We start from the raw sequence: 14,793 nt of genomic DNA on the forward strand, positions 1-14,793 counted from the left end.
CCCAGGATAACAGTAGTAATAATAACAATACATTTTATACTATGGAGTGATAACTGATGTTTGTGATGATTCATATGTAAAGGAGAAGTTTATATGTTTACTTTAATGTACCAAGTGGCACTGTGGTTCAAGTGATATAGTGCTAGCCTTGAGCAAAAAGAAGCTCAGGGACAGTGTCCAGGCCCTAAGTTCAAGCCCCAGGATAGCAGTAGTAATAATAACAATACATTTTATACTATGGAGTGATAACTGATGTTTGTGATGATTCATATGTAAAGGAGAAGTTTATATGTTTAATGTACTTAAAGACAAGAAAAATTGGGGGCTTTTTTGGTGGCAGTCTTGAGGCTTTGAACTCAGGGTCTAGGCACTGTCCCTGAGATTCTTTACTCAAGGTTATAGCTCTGTCATGCTCCACTTCTGACATTTTGTTGGTTAGCTGGAATAAGAGTCTCAGGGACTTTCCTGCCTGGGCTGACTTCAAACTGATCCTCATATCTCAGTCTTTTGAGTAGCTAGGATTACAGGCATAATCCACCAGCACTGGGCAGAAAATTGTATTTTGTATATTTTAATAAAAGTGAAAAAGTTTTGAGGCTAAACATTTATTAAGCAATTATCCCCCTACCCCCTGTAAATCCTTTAATGAATTGAAGTTCTACTACACATATGCAATCATTTAAAGCTTTTTTCCATCTTCTTTATTTTCCATGTCCAGTCACCACGTTCTTGTTTGTTCAAGTATTAACTTTTGGATTTGGTCTCTCTGCCATTGGATTTCCCCCATCTATCCAGTCAAAACCAAGTTGACTGAGTCACTCCCATGTTTAAAAATCTGTTTTGACTCCCTATTGCCAAAATCCTGGTGCCTGGCAGGCCCTACAAGTCTCCTCACAATTTGATCTTAGTTATCTTGCTTGTGTATGGACTCAGCTGCAGGTGCTTTACCCAAGATATCCCCTGTGAAGTGTTTATAATTTAAATTATTGCCATACCCTCTCGGAGCACGTTGTCTCTTCTCACAGCTTTTCCCTGTGCTTATATTCCTAACTATATCTCAGATTGTAAGCCTCCAAGTTCTTTTTTTTTTTTTTTGGTCGGCCGTGGGGCTTGAACTCTGGGCCTGGGCGCTGTCCCTCAGCTCTTCAGCTCAAGGCGAGTGCTCTACCACTTGAGCTACAGCGCCACTTCCGGTTTTCTGGTGGTTTATTGGAGATAGGAGTCTCACGGTCTCTCCTGCCCGGGCTGGCTTTGAACCGCGATCCTCAGATCTCAGCCTCCTGAGTAGCTAGGATTACAGGCATGAGCCACCAGCGCCCGGCTTCCAAGTTCTTTTTTTTATTTTAATTTTTTACTGTGAAAATACTATACAGAGGGGTTACAATTACATGGGCAAAGTAATGAGTACATTTCTTATTAAGCATTATTACCTCCTCCTTTGTTTCCCCTTCCCATCTCTCCCTCCCCTCCGTCCAAGTTCTTCTTAAGGTACAGTGCCTGATAACCTTTCCTCTTATGTTATTTTCCTTCAGACAGAGCTAGTTACTCTTATTCTTTGTGCACTACTCCATTGCCTGTTCATACATCTGACTCTTTTCCTTACGCATCCCATTATAAGGGTCACAGTAACAGAGTTATTTAATCTAAGTTCTACATGACAGGAGGGCCTTCACAATACACTGTGTAGACCTAGCGAAAACTGTCTTCTTTTTATGCCCAGGTTCATCATTGAACCTGTAGACTGAGTCAGGACCTTCCTCTTGGGTAATAGGTTTGAACCTCTTCCAAATAATAGTTTGACTTATTATCAGACAATGTATGTCAGGTAATTTCTTTATGGGCAGCTCCTATATAGAAATGTTGGGCCGGGGGTTAGAGTAGTGTTTCTGGCTTTGAGCCTATGGCTGACTTTTGGGAAAGGAACTCTAGTTTCTCAGGCCTACCTTAGGAGAGAAATTAGAGCAGAAGAAAGGCTAGTGAAGATCAAAAAGAGGCTGCTTTTGAGGACCTTCTAGTGTCCTTCAGTTCAAAGTACTCACCATGCCAGAGTACCACACTTTGTTTTACCATTTTCTGAGCTCCAGTAGCTTTGTTACTTTGTTTTTATACCAGTCTGGGGCTTGAACTCAAGGCTTGTGCTCTGTCCCTGAACTTCTTTTGCTCAAGGCTAGTGCTCTACCACTTGAGCCACAGCTCCACATCCTGCTTTTTTGATAGTTTTGTGGAGATAAGAATCCCACAAACTTTCCTGCTGGGACTAGCTTCAAACCAAGATCCTCAGATCTCAGCCTCCTGAGTGAGTAGCTAGGATCACGGGTGTGAGCCACTGGCACCTGGGGCAGAGTGCCTGATAGCAAATCTAAGTCCTTGAGTTCAAACTCCTGTACTGTCCCCTATCTCTTCCCCAAATGTTTAGTTGTGCACAGTGGCTCATGCTTATAATCCTAGCTACTCAGGAGGCTGAGATTTGGACTCAGACAAATCTACAAGACAAGTATCAAAATAACCAGCTACAAGCTATAACTGGGAAGCATGGCTCAAGTAGCAGGAGTGCCAGCTGTTAGGTTTGAGGACCTGAGTTGAAGCCCTAATACCAATATATACACAAACACAAAAGTAAATGTCAACAAATGCCTTTTAATTGATCAAAATATCACACATTCTAAGTAGACAAACATTTTTACTCAATTGTACCATTTCCATTTTTCTCTGAGTTAAACAAATCCCAAGTCACTAAACTCCCTGATTGCTATTGAAGAAACTATTTAAGACTAGGTAGATTCCAGATACTCTACACTCCAAATCTATTTGATCTCTAATATAATTGAAATAATAGTAATAGCAGTACTAGCACAAATTGATTGTTATGCTGTACTGCCATAGGGGGGAAAAGCATGTTACTGGGTAGAGAAGTGGGCCATAATAGATATTCTATAAATATTTTGTGTTATGAATGGATGAATGATGGGGCAATGATTGTGTCAGAAAGAGAGAATGTGAATGAGAATCAACTCTGGCCCTTTTTAAACTGGAGTTCATTTCTCTGGGGTAACTCTAAGAACATAGCTTCTTTAATACATAACTTACTTTGTTTTTTCACACTGTGCTACTTCAGCCAAGTTAATTTTGCTTACTCCATTGTTCCTTTGCATTCTCGACATTCCTGTGCTGCATTACTGTTCCTTTGAAGGTTTTACTAGGTGAGAATTTGCTTAAGGACTTGACTGAAGTTGTCTTTATTTAAGTGAAATGGATTCTGGATTTTCCCAGTATCAGAAGATATTTACTCTCCTAGTGAACAAGGTTATTTTCCTGTGAGTATTAACTTCACAGAAGCTTAGAACTAGACAGAATCCAAAGTTCTAATTCAGTCTGCCTTTGTTTCTTTTTTCTTTTTCTTAAATGATATTGGAGAAAGGAGTCTTAGAGAAGCCAATGATTTTCTCAAGGTCACACAATAATAGAGTAGAATAACTAGGAACTGAGCCTAAATGATTCTTTTCTTTTTTCTTTTTTGTTTTATCAAGGATTTACTTTAGTATAACAGGAGAAAATAGGGAGAAAAGGAAAAGTTCCTGCTCTCCATGCATGAAATAGGAATAAGTCTCCATTTCTTGCTCTTTTTGTTAGCTCTGGAAAATAGGAAGTGCTGCTCTGGGGAATCTTGTGCAGCCCAGGGAAAAAACAAGATTCTGTCTCAAAAATAACCAGTACCAAGACACTATGTTGAAAACTAACTTTACAACTTCAGGGGGTTGGAGGGGTGGGGAAAGGAGTTGGGGAGGTAGGGAATGAAGGGATGGTGGGGGAAAAACAAAAGAGGAGATAACAGTGTTTGATAGGAAATGTACACATTACCTTACTTATGTAACTGTAACCCCTCTTTACAGTATCTTTACAATAAAAAAATATATTAAAAAAAGAACAAACAAAATCTAACAAAAGCCAGTTGTTTCCTAGATCATAAAAAATACAACATATTGAATTATATATCATTTGAGTTAGAATGTTAAGAAGTAACTATTAAAATTGATATTATTGATAAAAAAATAACCACTATGAAAAGGGCTGAAGGCATGACCTATGTGGTAGAGCATCTGCCTAGAAATAATGAGGAACTGAGTTCAAACCCCCATTACGGCCAGTTCTTATACTCTCAGATACTTTCTCTCTGAAGTCTTTCTTATTCTCATAACTTTCTCCCTTGAATCATATACTTTTTATTCTATTGTTAATCTCATACATTTGTTTAACCATGCTCAAATCATTTGTCAGTCAGACGTTACCTTCTCTAATTGAAACTCTTTTAGGACAGGATCAGTATCTGCTTCACTTTGGCATCAGTAAAATATTTAACACAGAGCCATGGTCACAGGAGATGTCCAATAAATAAGTAATTACTGTTTACACTGACTTGTAAGGGCCAGCATAGTTAGTATATATAAAAATGTGCTCATCATAAGATTTGGCACGAGAGAATGAGTTTTTAGAAAGACAAGTTGTTATTGCCTGATCTTGTTCATTGTACTGAAAAATTTCAATATCTCTTATTTTTTTCTTTTTTGTCTTAAAATCTTTATTAGCCTTTGAAAAATTTAGCATCCACGTAATATTCTATAACTAAATGGGTTATATTTGTTAATACTTTGATTTATAATCTGAAGAACTTCATTACATTTTTTTGGTGCCAGTACTGGTATTTGACCTCAAGTACTGGAGCTTTATGAATTTATGGTCTGGGTATTGCCCCTTAGCTTCTTCATTCAAGGCTTGTGCTCAGCCACTTGAACCACAGTTCTATTTTCAGCTTTTTAAAAAAATAGGTTTTTTATTGTAAAAGTACTGTACAGAGGGGTTACAGTTACATGAGTACGGTAATGAGTACATTTCCTATCAGCATTGTTGTCTCCTCCTTTGTTTTTTCCCTACCATCCCTTCCTTCCCCGCGTCCCCAACTCCTCCCCCACCCCCCTTTCAGCTTTTTGGTTGCTAATTGGAGATCAGAGCCTCACAGATTTTTCTTGCTTGGGCTGCTTTGTTGATGCTCAGCTCTCAAGTACCAGCAAGAAGGCACACTGCAACATTCCTTAATTTACAAATTTACACTTCCTACAAACAAAAGACTAGACAAAACAAAAGTCCTGATGTACAGAGTTTTATATTCTGGTCCTTATAACAGTATAGGATCAGTTTCAGAATTGCTAGATTTATTCTTTCAGTATACTTTGGGATTTTGCAGATAATTTTAAAAGAATGTGGATGACTTGGAATATACAAATATTTTAAATATAATGTGGTTTCTGAAATTTTTTCATAAATCTTTCAATTTGTCATAAAATAAGTATATACAAAAGAAATTAAACAACATGAATATGTAAAGTAAAACTAAGAGAGCCTCTGTCTCAAATGACCCTTTCCCTTAAATCCCACTCCCCAGGAGTAACAGCATTTTTGTCTTTCATGTGTTTGATTTTGAGTTGTGTGTATAAACTTTTAAAACTTAAACTTTCAGTGTGCAATTACAATAGCTTTTAAAAATGCATGTCTCTAGTATAAGATAATCACTATTAATTTATTTGAATTCTATATCTTATTTCTGTTGCACTTATGCTGGTGTGCTTTTCTTGATTATAGATCTCTTAAGAATTTCACATAGTTTATAGTTTTATCTATTTGTTCCTCCCTTTTAGGGGGAGGGTGGTACCACTTGAACTTGGGGCCTGGAGCTCTAATTTGTCTTTCTTGCTGATTGCTAAACTGACATAAAGCCGTGCCTTCTGCCTGCATGTTATATTGGTTAATTGGAAATGGAGCCTCACAGACTTTCCTGCCTGGGCTGGAATAGCACTCTTTGGTCTTAGACTCCTGAGTAACTAGAACTGCAGACATGAGCCACCAGCACCAGGCTTTCATATGTATCAGATTAAGTGACTTCTATAGAGTAGGGACTATATAGAGATTGGGGTGATAGTGATGAGTCCAGATTATCTAAAATTCTAAGATTATAAGGGGAAATAGAATGCCTAACATTATATTACCTAGACTAGCTTATTTTGATACCAGTCTTGATGAGAAAATGGAGGCAGACAACGTGACTTAGCTAGATCACACAAGTGATTCATTAAAAAAAATGAACAGATTGGTCTGGGAAGGTGGCTCAGTGGTAGAGCGCTTGCCTGCATGCATGATGAGGCCCTGGGTTTGATTCCTTAGCACCACATTAGCAGAAAAAGCCAGAAGTGGCGCTGTGTTCCAAGTGGTAGAGCTGTAGCCTTGAGCTGAAGAGCTGAGGGACAGTGTCCAGGCCCAGAGTTCAAGCCCCATGACCGACCCCCCCCCCCCCCAAAAAAAAATAATTTACAGATTAAGGATTTAAAACTAGATCATGTCTTAAAGCTTGTACTCATTTTTCACTATATCAAACTCCTTCACTCCTTCATTCCTTCATACTTCAGCCAATCTCCAGCCACACGTTAATATCCTTAAAAACTCTTCAAATATTATAAAAGTATTATATAATTGAAGTCAGAAGACTAGAGTAAAATTCTAGTTTTTTAAAAAAAAACCTGGCCAAAAGATTTGGGTAAAAAACACCCATAAGCCAGGTGCTAGTGGCTTGTGCCGGTAATTCTAGCTACTCAAGAGGCTAAGATCTGAGGATCACAGTTTAAAGCCAGCCCAACAAGAAAGTCCAAGGGACTCTTATCTCCAGTCTACCACCTAAAACCAGATGTGGGCAGATAGCTGAAATGGTAGATTACTAGCCTTGAGCCAAAAAAGCTCAGGGTCAATGCCTATGTCCTAAATATAAGCCATAGGACCAGCACAAAAAACAACCCAAAACACTTTTAAAAATAGGATCTCTATCTACTACACTGTGATGTTGAAATGAGAGTACCTAATACTCTGGAAAAATAATTCCCTTTATCTTATTTATTTATGAATTTGTGGTCTTAGACTTGCTCACTTAGACCTATGGAAAAAGCAGGATGTGGTGTCTCGAGCCTGTTACCCTCGCTACTTAAGAAGTAGAAACCAAGGGCCCCAAAATTTGAGGTTGGCCTAGGCAAAAAATAAGTTCAAGAGACTATATCTCATCAGTAGCTGGGTGTGGTAAAGCACACTTCCATCCCTAGCAACATGGGAAGACACAAGTAGGAACCCCAGCAACCTCTGGCCAGCCTGGATATAAAGCAAGTGAAAGTAACCAAAGAGACAGGAGGCATGGCTCAAGTGGTAGAGTATCTGCCTAGCAAGTATAAGGCCCTGAGTTCAATACCTACTAACACTGAAAAACAAAAAAAAACCAAACTAGACATTACCTTTTTTTTGGGGTGGGGGGTCAGTTATGGGGGTTGAACTCTGGGCCTGGGCACTGTCTCTCAGATCTTCAGCTCAAGGCTAGTACTCTCCCACTTGAGCCACAGCGCCAAGAGTCTCATGGATTTTCCTGCCCTGCCTGGTTTTGAACCTCGATCCTCAGAGCTTAGCCTCCTCAGTAGCTAGAATTACAGGCGTGAGCCACCAGCACCTAGCTGCCATTACTTGGGTATCTAGCCGTTTTGGGTAAGAAAACTCTAGCTTTGATGGAAAATACCTTCTTGAAAGTATAGTGGTAAATGCTTAATACTAGGCTCAATTTTATGGACATTTAGAAAGTGATCATCTTGTAGTACATGGTGAAATATATCTCTGTAATCCTCATGCTTGATTAGGAGAGGTAGAAGGGCTGCAAGTTCAGTGCCATCCTGAATTTCATAGACCCCTCAAACCCAACAAGGGCTACATAGCAAGACACTTTAAAAAAACAAGACATTATAATCTTTACTCCAAATGATTTGATAGTTGAATACTGATGTTTAGGATCCAAAACAAATAGATGAGTTGAGTACTGGTGGCTCATACCTGTAATCCTAGCTATTCAGGAGGCTGAGATCTGAGGATCTTGGTTCAAAGTCAGGCTGGACAGAAAAGTCTGTGATACTCTCATATCCAGTTAACCACCAGAAAACCAGAAATGGCACTGTGGCTCAAAGTGATAGAGCTCTAGCCTTGATCAAAAGAGCTCAGGAACAAGCGTCCAGACCCTGAGTTCAAGCCCTACAACCAACAACAACAACAAAAAAGATAAATGAGATTCTTAGTCTTTAGTACTTCTCTGTCTCTGAGTCCTGTTCTTCCTTCTGCTGAAGTGGCTGAACTAAATAAGGGTTATTAATGGTTCAAAATGTTCATTCATCCAAGTAAATCAGAGATTAGTAATTAGCAGTGTTTCATATAAAATCATGGTCTCATTTCTTGTTGTTTGTTTCATTAAACCAACTTTTTATGAGTATGCTGGTTCTGGGGCTTGAACTTAAGACATGCTGTCTGAGCTTTTTTTTTTGCTCAAGGCTAGTACTCTACAACTTGAGCCACAACTTCACTTCCAGCTCTTTTTTTTTTTTTTTTTTTTGGAAGGGGGGTGTTAATTGGAGATGAGAGTCTTTCCTGAGACTTTCCTGCCCAGGCTGTCTTTCAGCTGCAGTCTTCAGATCTCAGCCTCCTACATAGCTAAGATTACAGGTGTGAGATATTAAACCAACTTTTAAGTCATCTAATACTAGACAAAAGTGTCATTTCTCTAAAATTTAATTTACTATTTTAATTTTCTAACTTAAACTTCTAAAAAACAAAAATACATTGTTTGGCATGATATTGTTTATTTTAACTTGTCACTTGGTGCTCATGTACTTTTTCTCCATAGTTACAGATTTTCTTTTATTATTCCTTTACTTGATTACTGATATCAGACTCACAGCATGGTAACTCTTTATTCTTTCTTTTCCTTACCTTTATGGAAGATCAGTACTACACTTGCTTTTTTCCAGTCTTCTGGTATCTCTCCAGTTCTTGAATTTTCAAAAATAATTGTAAGTTATTCAATTGTAAGTATACCCTATGATTCTGTCACTGGATGAAAGCTTATCTGTGATGCATGTCATCTAAAATTGCTATCCATTAATAAACTTTCAAAATAGTCATATTTTAATCAAAATGACATTCTTGCAAAGTTTTCATTAACTATAGGGTATGTGCTTTGCTAATTAAAAAAATATCCTGTACTTTTGCCCATGTATTAGTTTTTATTAAGAGAGTTGTTTTCTTTGGGGATTTTTTCTTTGTTAAAATTTGTTATTATTCTCTTTTACATTTCTACTACTGAGAACTTTCTAGTGTTTTCTTATTCTGAATTTTTTATTTCTAAAATTATTTTTATATTATTATGGAATTATTTTATTTCTAATCTTTTCCTCATTACAACCTATACTGTTTAAGAGAAAGTACTAAAAGTATACTTAATCCTTTCAAGTTTCCACTGGGAAAAAAGATTTTATATGAAATATTCATCTGTTAAGTTTTGTGTGTTTTAACAGTCTTTTTTGCTCGGGCCTTCCTGTTATTCTGTTGTTCTGTTATTTCCTCAAGTTACCAGTACATTTCTTAATCTCCTGCTTCTGATCTCAAGAAGACCTTAAACCACCTACTCAATTGTTCATGTGTCTGTCTGCAGGGATACTTTAGAAGCTTTTATGGTCTTCCTGGAAAGTTGTTTCCTATACAGTTTTACTATGGTAGTGTCTTTTTAATGCAGCTACAATTTGCATTTTCAGGTAGTTTTAAGGACTTTCCTGGAAGTATTCTTTTTTTTTTTCTAAAGAGGGTAAAATATTTGTTATGTATAGAGTATAAATAGTGTTTAATATCACAGTAAAGTCATTGGTTTAGAAGTTGATTCTATTGAATTGATTCTATTAAATGTATTGATTGATTCTATTGAATTTAAGTATTTTCTGAGATAGAAACTCCCCATAAATTGGGCCTGATGTATCTTTCTCTTTTCCTCTCTATATTAAGCTGGATACATAGATCTGGAGTGATATAAAATTGCGTTACTCTTCTTGATTTATGTGTCTGCTTTAGCTTTCTCTTTTTCTTTTTCTCTATAGTTGTACTGTGGTTTAAACCTGGCTCTACTGGGAATTGATATGAGGGCCTAGGCCCTGTCCCTTAACTTTTTCACACAAGACTGGTACTATACACCACTTTAGCCACAGCTCTACTTCCTACGGACTTCTCATGGACTTTCCTATCCATGCTGGCTTCCAATTATGATACTCAAACCTCAGCCTCCTGAGTAAGATCATAGCCATGAGCCACACTGGTTCTCAGCCAAACTTTTTAGGAAGTTTTTTTTTTTTTTTTCCCTTTCTCTTTTTTTCCTACTTGATCCATGCCTATAGCTCCTTTTTTGTTTTAGTTAATTGTCAGAGTCTCATGTCTTTTGTCCTGGCTAGTCTGGATCACAGCCCTCCTACTTTTGGGGGGGGGGGGTTTCGGTCGAGGGGCCTGAACTCTGGGCCTGGGCGCTGTCCCTCAGCTCTTCAGCTCAAGGCTAGTGCTCTACCACTTGAGCCACAGCGCCACTTCCGGCTTTTTTTCTTTTTGCTTATGTGGTGCTGGGGAATCGAACCCAGGGCCTCATGCATGCAAGGCAAGTGCTTTACCACTGAGCCACCTTCCCAGCCCTTCTACTTTTGTCTCCCAAGTAGCTAGAATGATGTCTTTTACTTAACAAATTGATTATAAGGCCCTGGCTGGCCTTTAATTGCATTCCTTCTGTTCTCAGTTCTCTGCTTCCTCACTATTGCTGAGATGCAAATGTCAACCATCATTCCTGGCCTTCTTTCGTTTTCTTTATTACCAACATACTTTTGAAAGTTAGAATTGTTTTTGCCATAGGTACTATTTTTTTCTTTACATAGTTTTCTTATTTTTATGATCAGATTTCAGTTTAATTTCTAAGGAGACATTTCTAATTTAATTATATCACAAACTATTTTGTATTTTTCTGTAATTGCTGTGTAAAATTTAAACATTTTTTGGCCTTTGGGTTTTTTTGTTTGTTTATTTTTAAGACAGTGTGCTGCTTTGTAGCCAGATTGGCCTCAAACTCACCATTCTCAGGCTTCAACACCTCCTAAATGCTTAGATTGTAGGTGTATGCCACCATGCCTGGCTTAAATCTTATTCTTACAGAAACTGTCACTATGAACTATGAACTATGGCACTTCAATATAGTACAATATAATTGTTTCAGTTGTAGCTAAAGGAAATGATCAAGAGAAGAAGAAGAAGAATGAGGGAACAGAGAAAGGGAAGGAGAACAAAAAGGCAAGAAAAACTTAGGGAGTAGGGTCCTGGCAAGTCTGGTATCATGACATCAGTAGTTGCTAGGTGTTGCTGCAGTGCCACATGTGTTCATCTAGCACTGAGCTAGCTCTGGAAGGTCCAGATCCAAATGACATAGTTCCTGCCCTTTGCATATTCCTTCAGAGAAGTCAATCATTAAGTCTTTTGGATGATCAGTGTTGGGACAAGTACATAGTACTAGGAATTGTGTCCACCGGACTCCCAACCTGTTTGTTCTCAAGAAGTCTGAAGTCAAACCACTCTTAAAGGGTTTGTTTTGTTCTCAGTTCTTTTCAAAAGCAGACAAACTACCCTCAATATGATAAAGGACTGTGTTCTTATAGTCTTGTTTAAAAGTAAAACTGAGGCTGAGAATGTGGCTTAGTGGTAGAGTACTTACTTTGCATGCATGAGGCTCTGGATTCAATTCCTCCATATCACATAAACAGAAAAAGCCAGAAGTGATGCTGTGGCTCAAGTGGTAGAGTACTAGCCTTGAGCAAAAGAAACTCAGGGATAGTACCCAGGACTTGAGTTCAAGCCCCAGGACTGGCAAAAAAAAAAAAAAAAAAAAAATTAAGTAATAATAAAAGGAAAGTTAAAAAAACAAATAAAAAGTAAAAGTGAAGCTCCATTAGAAAGGACTAATATGACTACACTTCCTTACTGTTCTAAACATTGAGTAAAAAGTAACAGATAATACTTCAGGATAGTTTTAATGGAAATAGTGTCTGTCATCTCATGAGATACTTAAGCAAAGAATAGCAGAAGCATTATAAAAATAACTTGTGAATGGAAAGTTGGATCCACATGACTTACATGTTATAAAACTTGTACTTAGTAGTTCATTCTTACTAGATTTGAGAAAACAGTTTAATTACTATCAACTATCTATGTAATTGATAAATTGTATAGGTTATTTTATTGATTTTTAAACGGTTTGACTCTAGATTTTTTTATTTACACCTAAAATTTGTGGATTATTCTACAAGAAAGGTTAGACCAGTTCTAAGATTTTGGGCTGATAACCATCATTATAAACCTCCTCATATATTAGCTAAAGAAAAATGAGAGTTCTAGAGGGGGTGAGATTGATTAAAATATTGAGTAAACATGGGAAGAAGTAACAATGAAATCCTCTTGTATTACTAATATAAGCCAATTTAAAAGGGGGGGGGCAGGCATTAGTGGCTCATATCTGTTATCCTAGCTACTCAGGAGATAGAGATCTGAGGATCACAGTTCAAAGCTAGCCCAGGCAGAAAGGTCCATTAAGACTGTTATTTCCAATTAACCACTACTGTGGCTCAAGTGGTGGAGCACTAGCTTGAGCTTAGGGACAATGCCTAGGCCCTGAGTTCAAGCCCCAAGACTAGCACACACAAACAAAAAAAGAAAAAGATGAAAGTTCTTTAAGATTCATGCTTTGAAGCCTATAATTTATTCTAAGGTAAGGGGAAGTTTTGGAAGATTATCCAGAGATAGTTCTCAGAGAAAGGAATTGAATAAAGGTTCATATGATTTAGAATCAACAAAAAGTTATATGTAGACTTAATTTAGGTAGGGTTCAGATTGAAATAATATAGTTCATATTGTTTCCATTTATTCTCTGGCAGATTTTTGGTAGTTTGTTCCAAAGGATATGCTAATTTGTATTATTTTCAAATAATTTTTATTGAGATTAGACGATTACATAAATTTCATATATTTTACAGTATTGTGGAATAGTGATACTTAAAGTTACAAACACATTTTAACCTTCACAAGGCAAATTGTCATTATCATGGTCTATAAATTTTGTGAATTCTATGAGCTTTGACAATACAACTATTTCTTCCACATGAGGTGATATATACATTTCTTTCCTTTTGCTTAGTGTAAGCTGTTCCCTCTTTCCCTCTCATTCCCTCCCTCCCATTGCTGCTCTTGAGTTGTTTAGTTCATTTTTCTCAAGGTCCAGGGCAGCTGATGCCCCCTCCCCCCCCCCACCCCCCCTTGTATATTTTCCTATTCCCCTCTGATTCTGTGTCTTCCTCCTGCTAATTTGAATTTTACAGTGGTAATTCTAAGTGGATTCCTAAGAGGAAAAATTTTTTAAAGTCATTGACTTTTTAAAATATATAATAAGAACAATGTATTTAACCAGTTTTAACAGTTCTAAGATCATAAATCATTGATAATTATGTTATAATGTCCTGTGAAATAGTCCTTCTAATTTTCCTGTTGTATAGTAACATGGAAAAAATGACTTCTACTATATTGTAAATGAAATGCAATTACTTATCCTTCCTTTTCTATTGTACTTGTCAAACATTTCTAATAGGATGCTCTCTGGGTTATCTTTTAATATGAAGATGTTTAACCACAGTTTTATTAATATATGGATTGTGTGTGCATTTTTATTACAATTTTTCTTTAACTTTGTTTTTAACATATAATACCACTTATTGGAAAGATTCCCTACCTGAGCATTTTTCTGAAGGAAAGGAAGAAAAGAAGAAAGAGAAAGAGAAAGAAAAAGAAAGGAAAGGAAAAGAAGGAAGGAAGGAAAGGAAAGGAAAGAAATAAAAACAGGCAGATTTATTGCTCTTGAGTTTGAAATAAAAAATCCATTATAAGATAGATTTTTTTCCCCTCATGTTCTTAACAGGACTTGGATTTTTTAATGTTTTGTTTCAGAATTTGAATTTTAGTTTGTTGAGAAACAAAAAAATAGTAATCCTAATTGTAATAGTGTATAGTAGCTGCTGCATTAATAATAGGAAGAACATTCTTGTATTTGGTAGGTAAGACGGAAGTTATAAGGGCTAGAGGCATGATTTAAATGATAGAGTCTTAGCTAGCAATTATAAGGCCCTGAGTTCAAACTCTAGTACTGCCAAAGGAAGATAGGAGCTTAGAAAGCCACAGGATCTTATTAATACTAAGCTAGGATTCAAAACTAGGTTTGACAACCCATTGCTATTTCCATAGTGCTTTCCTCTGGTATTTTGAGCAAAGGACATGAAATGCTTTACTGATGATGAAGTGTCACATAGGCAAAGATGAAGTATTACTTCATCTTTTCTACTAATATGGGAAATATGAAAATGGGCAATTTGTGGTTAAGTTGGGATTTTTTTTTTTTTTTAAATTTTTGTCCATTGTGGGGCTTGAACTCTGGGCCTGGGCGCTGTCCCTCAGCTCTTCAGCTCAAGGCTAGCGCTCTACCACTTGAGCTACAGTGCCACATTCTGTTTTCTGGTGGTTTATTGGAAAAAGAGTCTCATGGACTTTTCTGCCTGGGCTGGCTTTGAACCGCGATGCTCAGATCTCAGCCTCCTGAGTAGCTAGGATTACATAGGCGTGAGTCACTGGCGCCCAGTTTAATTGGGATTCTTACAGTCATAATTCACTGCCTTTATTTCTCTGCCTAACTGTGAAAACTGGGCATGAAGACATACAAGGTGTTAGTCTAATTTTCTACAGCTATTTGTCTTTTATGTCTAAGATTGATTTGTTTTTCAGCCAGACAAGAACTCAGTTAATTTTAAGTAAAGTAAAAACATAGGAAGCGTATTC

At 37.1% G+C, this 14,793-nt stretch overlaps 1 protein-coding gene across 5 annotated transcripts in view; it reads left to right on the plus strand.

Annotated features, from left to right (window-relative positions):
• Nucleotides 1-14,793, plus strand: part of Osbpl9 (oxysterol binding protein like 9) — a 122,310-nt gene that overhangs the window by 63,392 nt on the left and 44,125 nt on the right. The gene's annotated exons all lie outside the window — the stretch shown is intronic.

The sequence above is a fragment of the Dipodomys spectabilis genome, unplaced genomic scaffold (genome assembly GCF_019054845.1).
Source record: "Dipodomys spectabilis isolate Male_0828 unplaced genomic scaffold, ASM1905484v1 ptg000002l, whole genome shotgun sequence".
NCBI lineage: Eukaryota > Metazoa > Chordata > Mammalia > Rodentia > Heteromyidae > Dipodomys > Dipodomys spectabilis.